Raw genomic sequence first — 16,836 nt, 5'->3', positions numbered from 1 at the left:
TGCTGGCTTGATTACCTTTCTTTATGGAGTGCTTTCTGGGTCCAGGAAACTCTGTGAGCTGCTGCTGGTTGCAGTGTGGATGGAGGGGAAGAACCGACGGCGTTATTTGATTGATTATTAGTATTTATATCCCACTTCCATATCTGTCCCGGTGGGCTCACGATCTATGTAATGTACTATACCCAAAAAATGTGGCAGATATCGTATTATAATACAAAGAGGAAAGTTGAAATGGAAGGACAGGAGGACTCGGTAATATAGGACTGGCACAGGGAGTAGAGTTTGTCACTTCAGGGACTGGAGAGCACAGGATGTTTCTTCGTCAGAATCTGTGAACTTTGCCTTCTTGGCACTCGGAGCACCTCTGGACATGCAGCACACTTACTTCTGGCTAACGTAGCGTGGAGTCCATTCTGTGTGGGTCATCGTGGCCAATTGGGGTTTCCCTGTGCAGGGTCAAATTCTGCTACGGGTCTAGTCATCAATCTTACAAGCAGAGAAATGTTCTCTTTGAGACTGTACCTTCAAAAAGATATAAACAGGATGGGGTTGATCCAGACGGTAGCTACTGAGATGGTCAGTAGACTTCATCATAAAGCAGGGAGATATTAGAGGCATTTAAATATCGACATGGGATAGATACACTGGAGGCGAGTTCTTTCAATTGAGGGGGCATAGGATGGAGGGGACAGGAGACAGACTCTAGAGTAAGTTAATAAAATACTTCTTTATATCTCTGAGGGAGAGAAAGGGATAGTAGAGATTAATAGATGGATAGTTTAGGTAGGTTGTGTGGTCTTTATCTGCTATCATTTTCTAAATTTCTATGTAGCCTGGAACCTGCCACACTCAAAGCAGTTTACATATAGACAGGTACTTATTTTGTACCTGGGGCCATGGAGATTAAGTGGCTTGCCCAGGGTCACAAGAAGCAGCTCTAGGATTTGATCCCACAACCTCTGGGTACGGAGGCAGTAACTCTGCCACTACGCTACTCCTCCCTTGAAATTGAAAATGCATCTTCTGGAGAAAAAAAACCCAGGTGGGGGGGGGGGAATTTGATGGCATCCACCCAACGGGACCAGTTGGGCCCATTCATATCTCATAGGAAAAGTTGCTTCCAAATAAGTTTATGGATACACTTTGGCTGCTCAGGGAAGGGGATAGAAACAGGATCTCCTACAGAGAAAAAAGCAATCTACCAATGGGATCCATTTACAAAATAGATTAGGCAAATGCCTATGGGCAGCTGCTGCTCTGTATGTTTGGGTCATTGGTGTTATATTATCAGCTGTTCTTTGTTGCTCTTTCACTGCAAGAGCAGCATTTTGTGACCATTTATGTCCTACTGTATTAGTCTACAGCACTGTCGCTTCAGGTCATCAGAAGTGTTGGGTGGCAGATGGCAGTCAGCTGCCAACATGCCTAAGGGCAGGCAAGGGTATGAACTTCCCACTGTGGCATTTTTTCTGAATGAAGAAATGAATCATATTTATTTATGTACTGACTTACTATGATTCCCTTAACTGCTATTACAGTACAGAGGAAACAAACCAGAAGCAAGAACCATTCAAGAGTGAAAATGAACCTGCTTCGAGCACACTGCCTCGGCACCCTGAGGTTGTGAGTTCGATTCCCACTGCAACTCATTGCCCCAGGGTAAACTACTTTGATTGTGTAAACCATACAGAAAAAGGGGTATATCAAGTCCCGATCCCCTTTACAGAAGGGACAATTGCTCTAGCGAGAGAGCAGTGGATGTTTGAAGTAGCAGTTGTAATAGTAATGAAGTTTAGGGGGACAGCAAGGGAGCGAGATGACAAGAGACTGAACAGAGTCTGCAGTGACACTCTTCTAGGGTAACTGGGTAAGAACTGGTTCTCTCCCTCCACTGCTGTGTATCAGGGGGAAAAAAAAAGGGGAAATGTACCGGGTGCCTGTTCCTAGTGGGTCCTTAACACTAAGGAAAGGCACCAGAATATTTCCACAGGTGTCTTAGAGTGTGCATCGTTTGCACACAATGCCCACAGTTTCCTGTTGGGGTGCATACGTGTGAACCATGAGGAAACTGCACTGTGGGGGGGGAGGGGGGATTCTAGAAATATCAATAAAAAATCAACACTAAGAAAGAATCTCCAACTTTTTTATGTAAAGGTGCTACAAGGTGGACGTGACAGCCACAAGCAAAGGATTGCAGAATGAGCAAAGACATACCCGCCGGAGTTTGCAAATCTTTACTTGTGGCTCACAGCAGTACCGGAGCCCGGTCGGGTCTATGCCACAAACCTTGATCTGCACCTGGTTCAAATAAGATCATCAGTTCCACAGTTTTTCTTCTCACTTGTTTGTTTTCTGTTCAGATGTATAGTCACCAGAGAGGGGAGCTCTAATACCTCTATGGCAAAGATCACAGTTCTCTACTGGCCTCGGTACTTGCCGTCCCCCAGGATTAGAGGCTGAGGTGGTATAGCTGCAGATAATCCCGTTACGATCGCCCTCCTCCCCTGTGCAGAAGCTAGCAGACTGGCAGCCGCTGCTAGAGAGAGGCTCAGCTTTGGAATAGCAGGAGATGGGCTGCACTGCCAAGGAAACGTGCCTGCCCATACTAGGCTTGGCTTTCACCAGCGCTATCAGTCTCTCGTTTACATGAGTACTAAAATTCAAATCAGCCAATTAAGATTAAAAAAAAAAAAAATTGCTGGATATCTATTTGGCCTTGAGCAGCGCCAGATCCCCCCCGAAAGCTGGAAGCAAACAGCGAATCAAGAGCAGCTGAATGGGATAGCTCGGCACAGCTAGGGGCCAACAGCATCCGAGTGTGGTGTAGTTGACATTTTCAGGAAATGTGTGGAGGTTTCTTCTAATGGCTTTTTGAATACCTGGGGAGAAAAAAGAAAGCCTGTTAAAAAGTCAAAAACATCTGCAGACCAAACCAAAATTCAGTAAACAGCTGATAGCTGAGTCTCATGATCGAAAGGCCCTACTTCCTTATTCCTTATCACCAGTAGAACAGTGCTGCCAAGGAGTGGTCAGCTACATATTTGGACTTTTATTGCAATTCTGCATTGGGAAAGTTGGTGCATATGTACTAACAGTACATGGCATGTGTTAAATTAGTGCAAAAAGGATTTATTTTCCACATTTTTGAAAAGATTCACTCAAGGCATTGTACGGCAAGAATAAGCCAGACACAGGCAATGAAAACAATATTCAAATGCATATTAAGGCATAATACGAGACTTAATAGCAACACAATCTACAGCATATTGAGAGACAGCACAGTGTACAGTATAGGCAGAGGTGGGGGAGTGGGCATCTCCCACTGCGAGATGGGGGGTAGTGTCGGGAGAGAATGTCAATCATCAGTTGGGGGCATTTTTTATTTACATAGGGGGGGGGGCTCGGTCTAAGCTATCAAACTTTACTTTCCTGTCAGTGCCTGCGCTAATGAGAAAGTAAGGCTACGACAAGTCAGACCTGTTGACAGATTTGGGCCATTTCTGTGGCACAACAAGATTAGGGAATCGGAGTGCTCATTTTAATATTAATGACCTCGTTGTACTACATTTGCATGGCAGCATCGGAGACTGCTAGGAAACTTGGAAAAGACCACGGTAAGCCGTTTTGATAATCCGCCACTAAATGTACGCTAAAGTGGCTGGAACATTAAAAGCACGTTTTAGTTTTGAGAATGTTCTTGAACCAGCAGCAGTGGCTGTAAACTTAAAAGCAGTCATCGCAAGACCGTGCTGCCACCTCCCTGGTGCTGCTGGCTCTGCTCCGGAACAAGGAAGTGACGTCAAAGGGGGGGGGGGGGAGGGGTCCGGCAGCCACAGGGAGGTACAGCAAGGTCCCACAATAACTGAATTTAAAGTTTACTGCTGCTGGATCAGGAAAGCAGCAGCGGCAGAGTAGGATGGGAGGTTCCAGACCTGGTGTGCCAGCTGTGCACCCCCTTAGAGCATACACCTGGGGCAGACCGCCCCCCCTCCCCCTTGGTATGCCACTGAGAGAACCCATCCCTATCTTGACTGCCCCCCGATCCATCAAACTCCAATCATACGATTCCCTATCCAGAATCCATTCCACTCATCGAAAAACAGGCCCTAGCCACCAAACCATCACAAACAACCACCTGCATTGCTAGAGCCACCACATCAAAAGTGTTAGCATTTTCTCCATGGGTTGTCAGGTCCAGGAGAGGGAGGTATGACGAGTGTGCAGGATCTGAAGCACTGAAAGGTGTGCCAGCACTGAGTCGATGTGGTGGGATTGTGTTCTTACTTTGCCAGCAGGGACTCGATGAAGGGTCAGCCTGTGGTCTCTGAGGCAGTGAATCTGCTGGCTTCTTCCTGCAGAGATTTGGAGTGCCATTGCGGAGGTTGGGAGAGTTTTGCCAGCAGCCCCGATTTTGACGGGAACAGTTGCCATTTTGAATCTGGCCTTGGGGCACAACTTTCTTTCGCATTTGGGCCCAGTCATTTCCTCGGTTCCCCCCTTTGGCAGGTGCTCAGTTACCTTCAATCTCGGAAGTGAATTTGTCCTAGCTATGTATAAGGCTTTTTGCTTACGCAGGGAAGGGCTGTCAGCCTCTTCTCCCTGAAGGGGACCCGACAAGGATCATCCTTTTCCCTTCCTCTGAAGAGAAAGAGGGTGAATTGGGGGAGGTTGATCTGGATCATGGGGATGAGGGTTCTGGGGACTATTTGGCTGATGAGCATGTGGAGCTGCTGGGGAAGAAGTTCTTCTCTTTGAAGAGGCCTAGATGGAGGATCTTCCACCAGGGGAAGATTCCTCAGTGGTGCACATTTTTCACAGAGAGGAGCTTCAGGAACTTATCTCACAGGTTTCTTCTGTTCTGAAGTTTGATGACCAGATTGCTAAGGATGGGTAGTAGGTCATCTAGGATGACCATGGAGAGTGCGGTGCTCTGTATATCAAGGCAAAAAGGTTAGATCTCTGTTGTGACTTACTGAGAAGATGAGGCATTCTAGCGTGTCTTATGTGATGGCTTCTATCAGTCTTGGGTTGTGGATAGACTTAATGATAGCAGCTACACCACCTCTAGTGCTGGTGCGTGAGCCCATGGTGGGCTCCGTCATTGTCTTTCAGCCAGGTTTCTGTAATTAGGAAGATGTCCCGGTTATTGTCTGTGAGGAGATCATTTGGTATAATGTATTTGTTGTTTATGGACCTTGCATTTGCTAGTGTGATTTTGAGGTTTTTAGGGGTGGGGGTGGGGTTTAACCCATGCTCCATTACAATATTGCTCGATATGCTTCGAAAGATGAAACTTAGGATATGATCTTCAGCAGGAAGAAGGGATATTGATCGTGACCCACGTTATCTCTGCTGAATTTTATGCTCCAACTTCATGTCTTTGATTTGTGTTTTCTCTTAAATGCTGTGTTTTACCTCTATGGTGTAACATGGTACACATGCAATAATGCATGCCATTTTCGTAGTTATCTGCTAGTATTGTGGTGGATTGTATTTATTGTATTCTGTAATTTACATTAAGAGAGGTAGGGGTTTGGGGACAGTGACTGTTATAACGATGAGGGTGTCAACCTTTCCCATTACCGATAATTCAGAGATGATGCTTATAAGAATGGGATGAGGAGTGGTCAATAGAAACCCGAAAAATCTATATAAAATAGTACCTCTTCCTTGGTTCAAAGCCAAGGATGACATAGCTTAAATATACAAGTTAATCTCAGATTATATATATTATCATGGTGGTATGAAACCCAAGGAGGAAAGAGGGGGGTTAATGTGTTAGAGTATTCAGAAGGAGAATTCTATCTAGAATGACTTTCAAAGCTCAGATCTCTGTTAAGTCTTAGATACTGAAAATTTGCAGCTGTTCTCTTAAAAATGACGCAATACCTGGCAATTTCCAGGCCTTTATTACAGAGCAAAGATAAACAAGAAAAGTGGGACCCACGGGGTTTTGGAGCAGTCTCTATAGACCATATGTGGCAGCTTGCCTGGGCTGATTCTAGGTGGGGGGGGGGGGGAAGGAGGGGTTGTGCGGAAGAAGGCTGTTCCCCCAGAGGAGCTGAAATTAGCTCCCTGCCTCCTTTTGAAGTGACAGTGGTAAGAGAGAGTGGCACTGGGTGGCAGGAAAGAGTCTACAAAGCAGCGAGCTGAGTCCCAGTTCTTCCATTGCAACCTATTTCTAAGATGCTGACAAATCACTTTATTTCTATCCATCCTTCTCTCTACACAATGGTGCCTGAGGAACAATGTCTAAAAAACATTATGCTCTGTCATTTCCTCTTTTCAGGCACTCCAGGGTAGGGTTATCATATTTACAGAGACAAAAAGAGGACATAAAAAATAAAAATGGTTACGACCTTTGCTAAAGAACTGTTTAATTGTAGCAAATGTGTAAATGGCTTTCAGTTAATGAACCAAATTAAACTCAACTCCACCCAATCGTTCGATACAACAGGTCTGCCTTAAACGGAGGAAAAAGCCTCAGGCTTAAAGAGAGCCAAAAATCTGCTCAACTTCTGAACATCACCGGCTTAAAAAACCTCGAACGCCATGGAAAAAGAATTTGAGAGTAATTCTACCAATTAAGCACCTTTCAACAAACCCCTCCTACAGGGACCCTCATTTCGTGATGCACTGACTGTTTCTTCAGGGCAATGGGGCACAACCATGCTACGTTGTGAGGGAAACAGTAACTGACTTGCAGTACAGAAGTGGACAATAATCTCTTCTTAGGTCCATCGACTCGTGCTTTTGCGACTTGATGAATTATAGATCTAAAAAGAAACCGGTTTTGTGCTAGTCCAGTAAGGTCACCCAGCGTCATCCCCCAGGGTTGTTTTCAAGGTGTCCAGCCATCTACTTTTCACAAACTTCCAGATTTGAGTTTGACTGAGTCTGAGTCCATGCATACCTATCAGATGAGATGGTTTGGATAGACTAGAGTGGGCTTTGACGACAACACCATTAGTTGAAACCTAAGTTCAATACCAGGTGGACTTTGTGGTCACTGACTCAGAGATATCAAAGAAAAAAACAATTTAACGTATTCATGAATTTATAATACATGTAACTTGGGCAGACTGGATAGACTGTTCAGGTCTTTATTTGCTGTCATTTACTGTGTTATAAAAGCCTCTGTTAGATCTAGGAAAGACTGAGGAATTTATAGAATGGCCTTCTAGAGAAGATAGTGAAAGGAAAAAAACAAAACAGAACTCAATAAAGCCCAGCAGGGTACAGAAGAGTGCTGGTTGCAAAGAAGCAAAGTGAAATGCAGAGGTCAACTGGAGGTAAATAACATTGGACCAATAAGTAAATTGAGGCCCAAGGTAGAGAGCAGTGTTGCAACTAACTCCAAATTGTAGATTAATCAAGTAGGAATTGTAAGGGAGGTGAATTTGTGAAGCAACTTCCCAGTGGAGGTGGTAGAGGTAAAAAATGAATCTGAATTCAATAAGGTTGGGTCAAGAACATCTCGAAGGGATAGTAGATGGTATGGATAGTAGACTGGATAGGACACATAGGACCCAATATTCAAACTGGAGGAGGTAGGCCACATAACTCTTACATTTAACACTGACCCCAGATATTCAATGCCAGCCATTTCCGGTGACTAGTTTTGAATATTTTTGTGTTTTTTGGCCAGCGTTAACTTAATTGGCTAAGTCAATATTCATTTGGCTAAGGTAATAGAAGACAAAGATAGGCCTGATTTGGCCCCTAAATTTGGCCAGTCAGCATTCAATATTGCCAGTTATCGTGCAATATAGCTGGTTAAGTTTTAGTTTCAAAGTAAATAATAATAGATACTACTACATTCTTTCCTCCATATTCATGGGGGCTAGGTGCAAAGCCAGCTTGCGAATAACTTTAGGGCCAACTCTGACCCACCCCTACATGTCTCCCTACCTCCTGGACCTCTCCACTTACTTGCTTTTTTAAGCCTGGTGGTGAAGCAGGGCAGGACTGATCTTCCTATGATCCTTCCCCGAGTAGAACCACAAACAAAAATGGCTCCCGTGAGTTCCTGCTGAAACCTCCATTTGTACTTGGGGTAATGGAGAGTTAAGTGACTTAGTGACTTGCCCAGAGTGGGAATCAAATCCAGTTCCCAAGGTTCTCAGACTGCTGCATTAAGCACTAGTGCTACTCCCTCACTTACTAAAAACAGGGGCCAGCAATTACCCAATCACAATCCAATCTTCTATCCTGCAAATGCCCCAAAAGAGTATAAACTGGGCATACCCAGGAATTACAACTTTACACACAATAAAACCAATTTGACCCAGATTTTCTAACCAGCATATGGTCTGCTATATAATTTAATATATGCTATATAATAGATCGCATTATGTAATGCAATTCATTGGGTTGTGAAATACAAAGATATGTATGGTATAATAGTTTATTTTGAATAAGTTCATGTTTTAATCAAACAGTAGGCTTTGATTTCACATTTATGTATGCTGAGATTCCCTTGGAGGTAGAGTTAAAGCAGTTTAACTAATCTAAGTCTTTGGGACCTCTGGGTCATCCGCCTTTTCAAGGTTAATTTTTTTTCAGCTGTGCTTCTGATTCTAGGAAGGATTTCATGACATACCATGGGGGGGGGGGGAGCGGGAGGATAGTGTCGATGGTTTTCTTGACCTTTGATCTCAGCTGTACTGCTGAGGGCATATAGGACTGGAGGGAAAGGAGGGGACTGCAGCTGCACCCATCTCCCTCAACCCTAAGGGGTAACATATGGGTCGGGGGGCAATCGACAAGATGAGCAAGACATCTTTAAAGCGTTTTCACGTCCGTCATGCTGTACTCCGGCACTCACTGGATATAATGGCAGACTTGCAAATTAACAGGAAAAGAATATGCATGAGTCAAGTCTTTCATTTGAAAGGAAACTGCAACGAGAAGGCAAAGGTTGAAGTTAAGAGGTGATAGGCTCCAAAGTCATCTAAAGAAATCCTTTTTTACAGAAAAGGTGGTGGAGACAGAGACTGTGTCTGAATTCAAAAAGGCCTGGGATCTCTCGGAGAGAGGTTACTGCGGATGGGCATTTGGCCTTTATCTGCCATCATGTTTCTGCGTTTAACGGCAGAATTTATCTCTAGAGTCAAAGGTAAAACAGGATTTTTTGGTGGGGGGGGGAGGGCAGTGCAAGAGTTTTCATTGTTTAGAAGCAAGGTTTATTATATGAAAGAAGGTGCCCCCTCGCCTTTTAAAAAATCTGTTCAAGCAACTGAACAGTTACAAACAGCTCCCTTTAGTGCCAGAAAGCAGGGGAGCCTCCCTTCTCATGTTCTTGTACGGTAACTTTGGTCTGATCTGATGCAACTTGCCTCTGGTTCCTGGTTATAACCCCCAGGGGCAGCAGAGATGCTCTGAGGTTGACAATCCATGCTCGATTCAGAGGTGTACAAAAAGACAACAAAATACAGCGGAGGCCTGAACCTTTGTAGGATGGAGGCAGTAAGGACCCCCCCTCCCCACCCCTACACCATTCAGCCTGAAAATCTGTAATATAAGACAAATCAATATGTTCTATCTATGTGTTTCCAAATCACCTAAGGGAGGGCACCTTGTGAGTCCTGAAATAAGTTATTTAAAAGTCTTTTAATACAATGTTTCTAATCAAAATCAAAATGGCTCACAAGAGTAAAAATCAATAACGCGATCATCATAACTTAAAATAGAAACAGAACACGAAGAAAGACCTGGCAAAGTTTGAAGAATGGTCTGAAGTTTGGCAGCTAAAATTTAATGCTAAGTAATTCAAGGTCATGCATTTGGGCTGCCAAAGCCCAAGGGAACAGAACAGTTTGGGGGGTGAAGAACTTTTGTGCATGACGGAAGAGCGGGACTTGGGTGGGATTGTATGTGATGATCTTCAGGTGGCCAAACAGGTTGAAAAGGTGACGGTGAAAGCTAGAAGGATGCTAGGGTACATAGGGAGAGGTATGGCCAGTAGGAAAAAGGACGTATTGATGCCCCTGTAGAAGACTCTGGTGAGACCTCATTTAGAATATTGTGTACATTCAAAAAGATATAAAAAGGATGGAGTCGGTCCAGAGGAAGGCTACTAAAATGGTACGTGGTCTTCATCATAAGGCGTATGGGGACAGACTTAAAGATCTCAATACGTATACTTTGGAGGAAAGGCGGAAGAGGGGAGATATGATAGAGATGTTCAAATAACCGTGTCTTTCTCTATTACAGACAAGTCTAGACATGGTCCTGACAACGTTTCAGTCCAAAGCGCCTATTTAGGTTGTTAATATACGCAAATGATTCTTACTTTAAAAATGGCCCTCGAACATCACTTTACATATTAGCAATAAACTTGAAAAAAGGCAAAGAAATGTCTAGGCACTAGAAATAGGTCCTGCTTAATATACAAATGTTGCACAAAGATTTAAAAAAAAAAAAATATATATATATATATATATATATATATATACCCATTATTTTTATCCATGAAAAATACATCGCAAAAGCTCCTCTGGAAAAATAATTCTCTTTATTTTATATTCTTAATTTGCATGGAAAAAACATTATCAAACTCTTCTCCATTTTCAGACTTGTTTTGCTTTATTTCAAACTTTTTTTGATAATCATTTTTATTTTTAAACATACGGTATTTCAACTAAAATGGAATTTTTTTTTTAAATTACTTGACCTTTTGGCTCATTGATTCATAGGTTAATATGCATTCAATCAATTTTATGAGCATTAACATTTTTTAAGGGAATGCCAACAAACAAATCTGCATTAACAGGGCCCATCCCTACTTCATAGACAAGAAGGGATTTTTAACAATTTGGTACTTAAGGGTTCCAAGGGGGGGGGGGGGGGGAGAGCAAAGAGGTAACTTGGGCTATGCTGGAAAGACAAGAGAAGCAGATGGGTGGACAGAGGGTGAGAGACAGATCAGGGACAGCAGGACAGCCCCAAGAGAGTTGAATAAAGATGGATGGCACTCTGGGAAGAGACAGTTCCTGTGGGTTTATAAAAGGAGGGATGGAGTACAGAACCCCTCTAGCTATATCAGAACCATGGGTCTCCCCTTCTATACTTAGAGCCTCTATCCTTCTGTTTCTCTGAGTTGGTGTGGTGGTCATTATCTATTGTATTTCTTGAATGTAGCTGTTCTTTGGTGCTTCCAGAAGCTACTATCATAGGCAACTGCTCACTTCCCACCTAAGTCCTAATACAAGCCTCTCTGCTTAGGCTGGTCCATGCCCCTTAAATTGTCACTGAATGGATGGGAGAGGGAATGAGAATCAGAAATGTGGAAAGACTGGAAAAAAACAAATCACAGAACTATGCAAGGCAGAGCCAACATTTAACAGAAGGAAAGTAAGAAATGAATGTGAGAGAGAGAGAAAAGAAGAAGGTGACTCCCAGTGTAATTAACTTGGACCACTTTAGGGCACATTCGATTAGCCCAGTGGTGGGAGCAGTAGCTGCTGGTGGTTGGATTGTGGAGGGGAGAAAAAAGCAGTGTGGGGAGTGACTGAGCACAGGGTAGGAAGGAGTAGGGGAGAGGGATGCATGAAAGGGAAAGACTCTTTCCAAAACCTGTCAGCAAAGGCAGCGACAGATTGTCTGGGTATGGAGCGTGGGGACCTTCTGTCACCTAATACACACAAAACCTGAACTCAATAAAAAAAAAAAAAAAAAGAAGGGGGGGTGACAAAACCAGGACCTTCTGTCCTCATTATACACAGAGACATGGAGAGTCCATTATGGGAAGGGGGCAGAGGGAGAAGGATAATTAGGCAGAGAAGGATTCAGCCGTGCCACATACAATGAATAGAGGGAAAGGGAATAAAAACCCTGAACTGGACAGGGAGGAAACTTTTCCAATGACAGTCTGACATTTCCAATTCCTTAATCTTCACAAACTCTTTTTTCCAGTTGGTGCAGAGAAAGGGCTAGTTCCATGATCACCATCTGATGTGTCTTCTCCGCTCAAGATATCAGAGCTGGTTGGTGTCGGGCCTTGTGAGGAAAAATTTCAACGCAAGAGCTGCCCGTCACCACTACCTGACATTTTATGAAGTGTTATTGTGAGGGAATATATGATAGGATGGGAGGGAGCTGCAGTCGGAGATGGGGAGACAGGATTAAGGAAAGGGGCTCCCTCAGTCTGCGTTGGGGTCTGGGATTTAACTTACTTCATATGCTGCTTTATCAGAGTTATAGTAAGCCTTTTACAAAGAAATTGTAATCATAAAACAAACAATATTTACCCCAGATATAAAAATAGCCATTGATGAACATGGATTATCTCAAAATATCTGGACAAAACAGGAGCTTAACAGGGAGGCATAGGAGCCAGCTCGGTGGGTGCTTGAGCACCCCCTCTACTGAACAAACTCCTTGACTGATCTCTCTTGGTTTTAGCACCCCCAATAATTTAAAAAAAGACTCCTATGTGGTGAGATAAAGCGGTGAGGACTGTTTTGCTCTGTTCTTGCTGGCAGGAGCCAAAATGACCCCCCCCCACACACACACACACACTTTTACTAAACCGTGATAGCAGTTATTAGCGCAGGGAGCCCTTCTTTTACTAATGCATAGGGCAGGGTTTAGTGTTGGCAGCAGTGGTAACTGCTCCGACGCTCAGAATTCCCATGAGCGTTGGAGCAGTTACCACCACTGCTGGCGCTAAAACCCATGCTATGCGTTAGTAAAAGAAGGGGTATGCAGCGTGGAGCATTCAGCGTGGCTCCCTGCGCTAATAACCAGGGGGGGGGGTCAGTTTTCTCTTATAACATGTTGACATGAAAAATGCTCCGGGATGTTTCCCTTGGATTCATTATTTAAACGGCTTTCTTAATTTTATCATATTTGAAATATACATGGAGACAACTACTGATAACTGAGGGGAAGATTCTCAAAACTCACCAGTAAAATCCGGCAAGTCATGTAGTGGGAGTGATTTTTTATTTTACAAATTATATGCACACTATTTGTGTGAAGCATCGTCAGTATAGAGCGGGAGGAACTGTGAAGAGCAATCGCTAAGCACATCTCCCTCTGTCAAAGCTGCTCTCCCTGCCCGTAAAACAAAAATTGCTCCCACTATGGATTTTACCGGTTTAAGGTTGAGAAGTGGTATATTGATATGTCCAATAAACTAAATGAGAGTACAAATTTCGCCAGGTAACGCCAGCCCTTTCCACCTGTCACTGCCAGGGGAGGCGTTGCCCTGGTTACATTTAGTGGAGGCTAGAGAGAGGTAAGGAAGCGAACCAGTTCAAGCACTTCCCCCAGTCCAAGAAAATCCATTTCAGACTAGTTCCAAATGGAATTCCAAGATGGCAAAGGTAGCCAGGGTGAGTGGGAAAGGGGAAAGAGGCTGTGGTATAGTTATTTATTCAATTCTCTCTACCATTCTCCCAAGGGAGCTCAGAACGGTTTACATGAATTTATTCAGGTACTCAAGCATTTTCCCCTCTCTGTTCTGGTGGGCTTGGGGGGATTAAGTGATTTGCCCAGAGTCTCAAGTAGCAGCAGGGTGCTGAGGTTGTAGCTTTAACCACTGTGCCACACTCTCCCCTTGATGGTGTCTAGTCAACCCCACCAGGAAAGTTTCAATGGACACCAATGTTCTGTGGATGTTTAATACTGAGACGATATTCTCTGGTGTGGAGTAGGGGGGGGAGGTCCCAGCAAGCCCATGAAAACAGTTGGACACAGGGACAGGATAAAAAGCAGCAGCCCAGAATGAGAGCTGTATCGTGGTCCCACTGGGAAGGTCACTTCACTCCTGACCCTCTCCCTCCTCCCTGTGTCCGGCAGCCTGCCCACACCAAGGCCTCATCATCAGTTGTGGAAGCAGGTGCTCTTCACCCCCCCCCCCTCTGCTGGCTAGCAGCGAGGTGTCAAGCTGCAAGTAGCATGGCGAAGGAGACAGTGGGCAGCAAAAGCAGAAAGAGAGAAAACCTAGGACTCCAATTGCACAGTGAAATAAACGGGCAGAAAAAAAACCTTGAGGCATCCATGGGGACCGGTGTTCAATGCCCTTAGTAGTGTGTGTGTTCAATTTCAGGGTGGGTGATGCGATTGCCATAGGCTCATTAGGGCCCGATATTGTTTTGTAATCAGTGCCATGGCAACGCTGATGCAAGTTGATATCCACCACCTGATGCCCCTCACGTTCCCCTCCTCCAACCTTCCTTCTTTACTCAGGCTCCAGCTAGGAGCAGGGTGTGGAAGAGCCAGGGGTGGGCACCTATTGGAAGTCCATCCAGGACTATAGCTATTGCTTGGGGACCTATAATAGAGATGGGGGTGGAAGACGGTAGAGATTCTATTGTGCTTGGGATTTGTGACTGTATTTGCTCTTGTCTAGAGAGTTTCTGAGGTCTGGAGCTCAGAAATCTGGTACGCTGGCACCCAAGGATCACCCAATGTCTTCTGACTTTTATGTAATGTTTGAACATTCTTCCTTATGGTTAAACAGTGCTGTATGGAGGTGATAAATATTAAGGTTCAATAAGTCTCTGCCCCAAGGAGCTGAGGCAATGGGAGACAAACCCCTAAATTCTTTATAGATCGCTCAAGGTTGGATGCCCAGGAGAGATGCGTATGCATATTAATTGGTTAACAAGGCATCAGCAATCATTGATTTGGCAAACAATTAGTCACTATTCTGTAGCATCCGGGCCTAAATTTCATAGCATGAGGGAGGAGCATGGGGCGTTACCAGAATTTAGGCCCGATAGTATATATGCATGAGAGAAATTTGCATATAATTGAGGCGACAGGCATGCAGATCTGCTCCAAGCATATTCATTAGGGCCATCCTGAAAACCTGACTGGCCGGTGTTCCTCCAGGACAGGATTGGGGACCACTGCCAGGATTGGAGATCAGTTCCCATTTGGACTATGTCTTGGGCGGGGTTATCTGGGAAGTATAATCCGTGGTTTTAAATGACATCCATATCATTATGCTCATTGGAAAGGACAATGCATTAAGTCCTTACTAATGGCAATTTGGAGATTTCCAGCTGGCTATAAGGTGTGAGCTTCAGCTAAGCTTGAATGTTCCGGAAACCGAGACCATAAGGGTCTGTGTTAACGATCTGGTTGCCTCTCCTGGATCTATAGAAGAATTTGGGGTAGCTACTTTGATGTATAGCTTAATCTGCTTTGGTCACTCTGAATGACTCTCTCAGACTGAGCTCATCCTGTGGGCTTTGCCGAGTCTTAGACCTAAGGTCTTTTGCCCTGGTTTATCATTGATAATCTGCTTAAATTGCTGAGCTTAAGCGGTACCCAGGGAGGCCCGGATAATACATCCATTGTAAGCAAATAGATCTCACGCATACTCATTGGGGAAATCCTGAAACCCTGAGTAGGTTGCAGCCCTCGAGGACTGAGGTTGTCCACCCTTAGTCTAGAACAGTGGTTCCCAACCCTGTCCTGGAGGAACACCAGGCCAATTGGGTTTTCAGGCTAGCCCTAATGAATATGCATGAAGCAAATTTGCATGCCTATCACTTCCATCATATGCAAATCTCTCTCATGCATATTCATTAGGGCTAGCCTGAAAACCCGATTGGCCTGGTGTTCCTCCAGGACAGGGTTGGGAATCACTGGTCTAGAATATGCATTGGGGAAATCCTGAAAACCCAACTGGATTGCGGCCCTCGAGGAGGGACTTTCACACCCCTGCTCTAGTACACAGGAAATGGCCTAGGCCTAGAGGCTAGAGCAGGGCTAGGCAATTCCAGTCCTTGAGAGCCACAGGCAGGTCAGGTTTTCAGGATATCTACCATGAATATGCATGAGACAGATTTGCATGCACTGCCTCCTTGAGAGGCAAATCTATCTCATGCATATTCATGGTGGATATCATGAACATCTGACCTGCCTGTGGCTCTCGAGGACCGGATTTGCCTACGCCTGGGCTAGAGCAAGGAGTCTCAACCCAGTTCTTAGGACACACCCAGCCAATTGGGTTTGCAGGATACACACAATGAATATGCATCAGATAGATTTGCATACAGTGAAGGCAGCGCTTGTCAGTTTAACAATGCATATTACAGTAATTGTGGATACTTTAAAAACCAGACAGGCTTGAGAACCCCTGTGTTACAGCAATGAGCTGAGAACCAGTGATTCTTCTTCTGATCTTTGACGAGGCCCTATCTCTCATAACCATAGACATCCATTTAGATTGTAAGCTCTTTGGGACAGGGATATTTTATACCTGATTACTCCTCAGCCCTATGTACAGTCAACAGTGCTATAATAATTATATTATGATTAGACCACTTTTTGTTCAGTTTTATTGTCTCCCGATTGACCTCAGTAATGCCGCCATGTTACCTGGTTCCAGGCTAGAAATCTAGGGACAGTCCTGGATTTCTGACCTACCCATCCTGGTGCATTTATGGAAGTTAAAGCACTGATTTTTATGGGCCGGATCAGGCACTACAAATCCCACATTGCTTTGGGGTACAAGTCCAAAACAGGTCTGGCCTAAACGTTTCTAGCCTGGAACAGGGTAACTTGGCATCTCTGAAACCCCCAGATAAGACTTTGACTTTGGCATGTGGGGGTTTTAAAGAAAATGGCCCTTTGTACTTGAAAAACAAGTTGAATCGGTACATCCCTAGGCATCAATTAACATCTACCAAGGGGCCTCGCTTCCCGTCCTTAGAAAGAAGTTGAGGGGGTTTGAATTCCAGCCAGCTTTTTACCATTGTGACTGTTTCTGAATATTCCTCCCTCACATGTTAGACTTCAAGGAAGAAAATGGACACCATGAGAACGGGCTACTGGGCTTAATGAACGGGCCGTATCGAGGTAGAAGAAGATATC

Source organism: Geotrypetes seraphini, chromosome 16, assembly GCF_902459505.1.
Source record: "Geotrypetes seraphini chromosome 16, aGeoSer1.1, whole genome shotgun sequence".
In the NCBI taxonomy this organism is placed as follows: Eukaryota; Metazoa; Chordata; class Amphibia; order Gymnophiona; family Dermophiidae; genus Geotrypetes; species Geotrypetes seraphini.
This window is presented reverse-complemented; position numbering follows the sequence as displayed.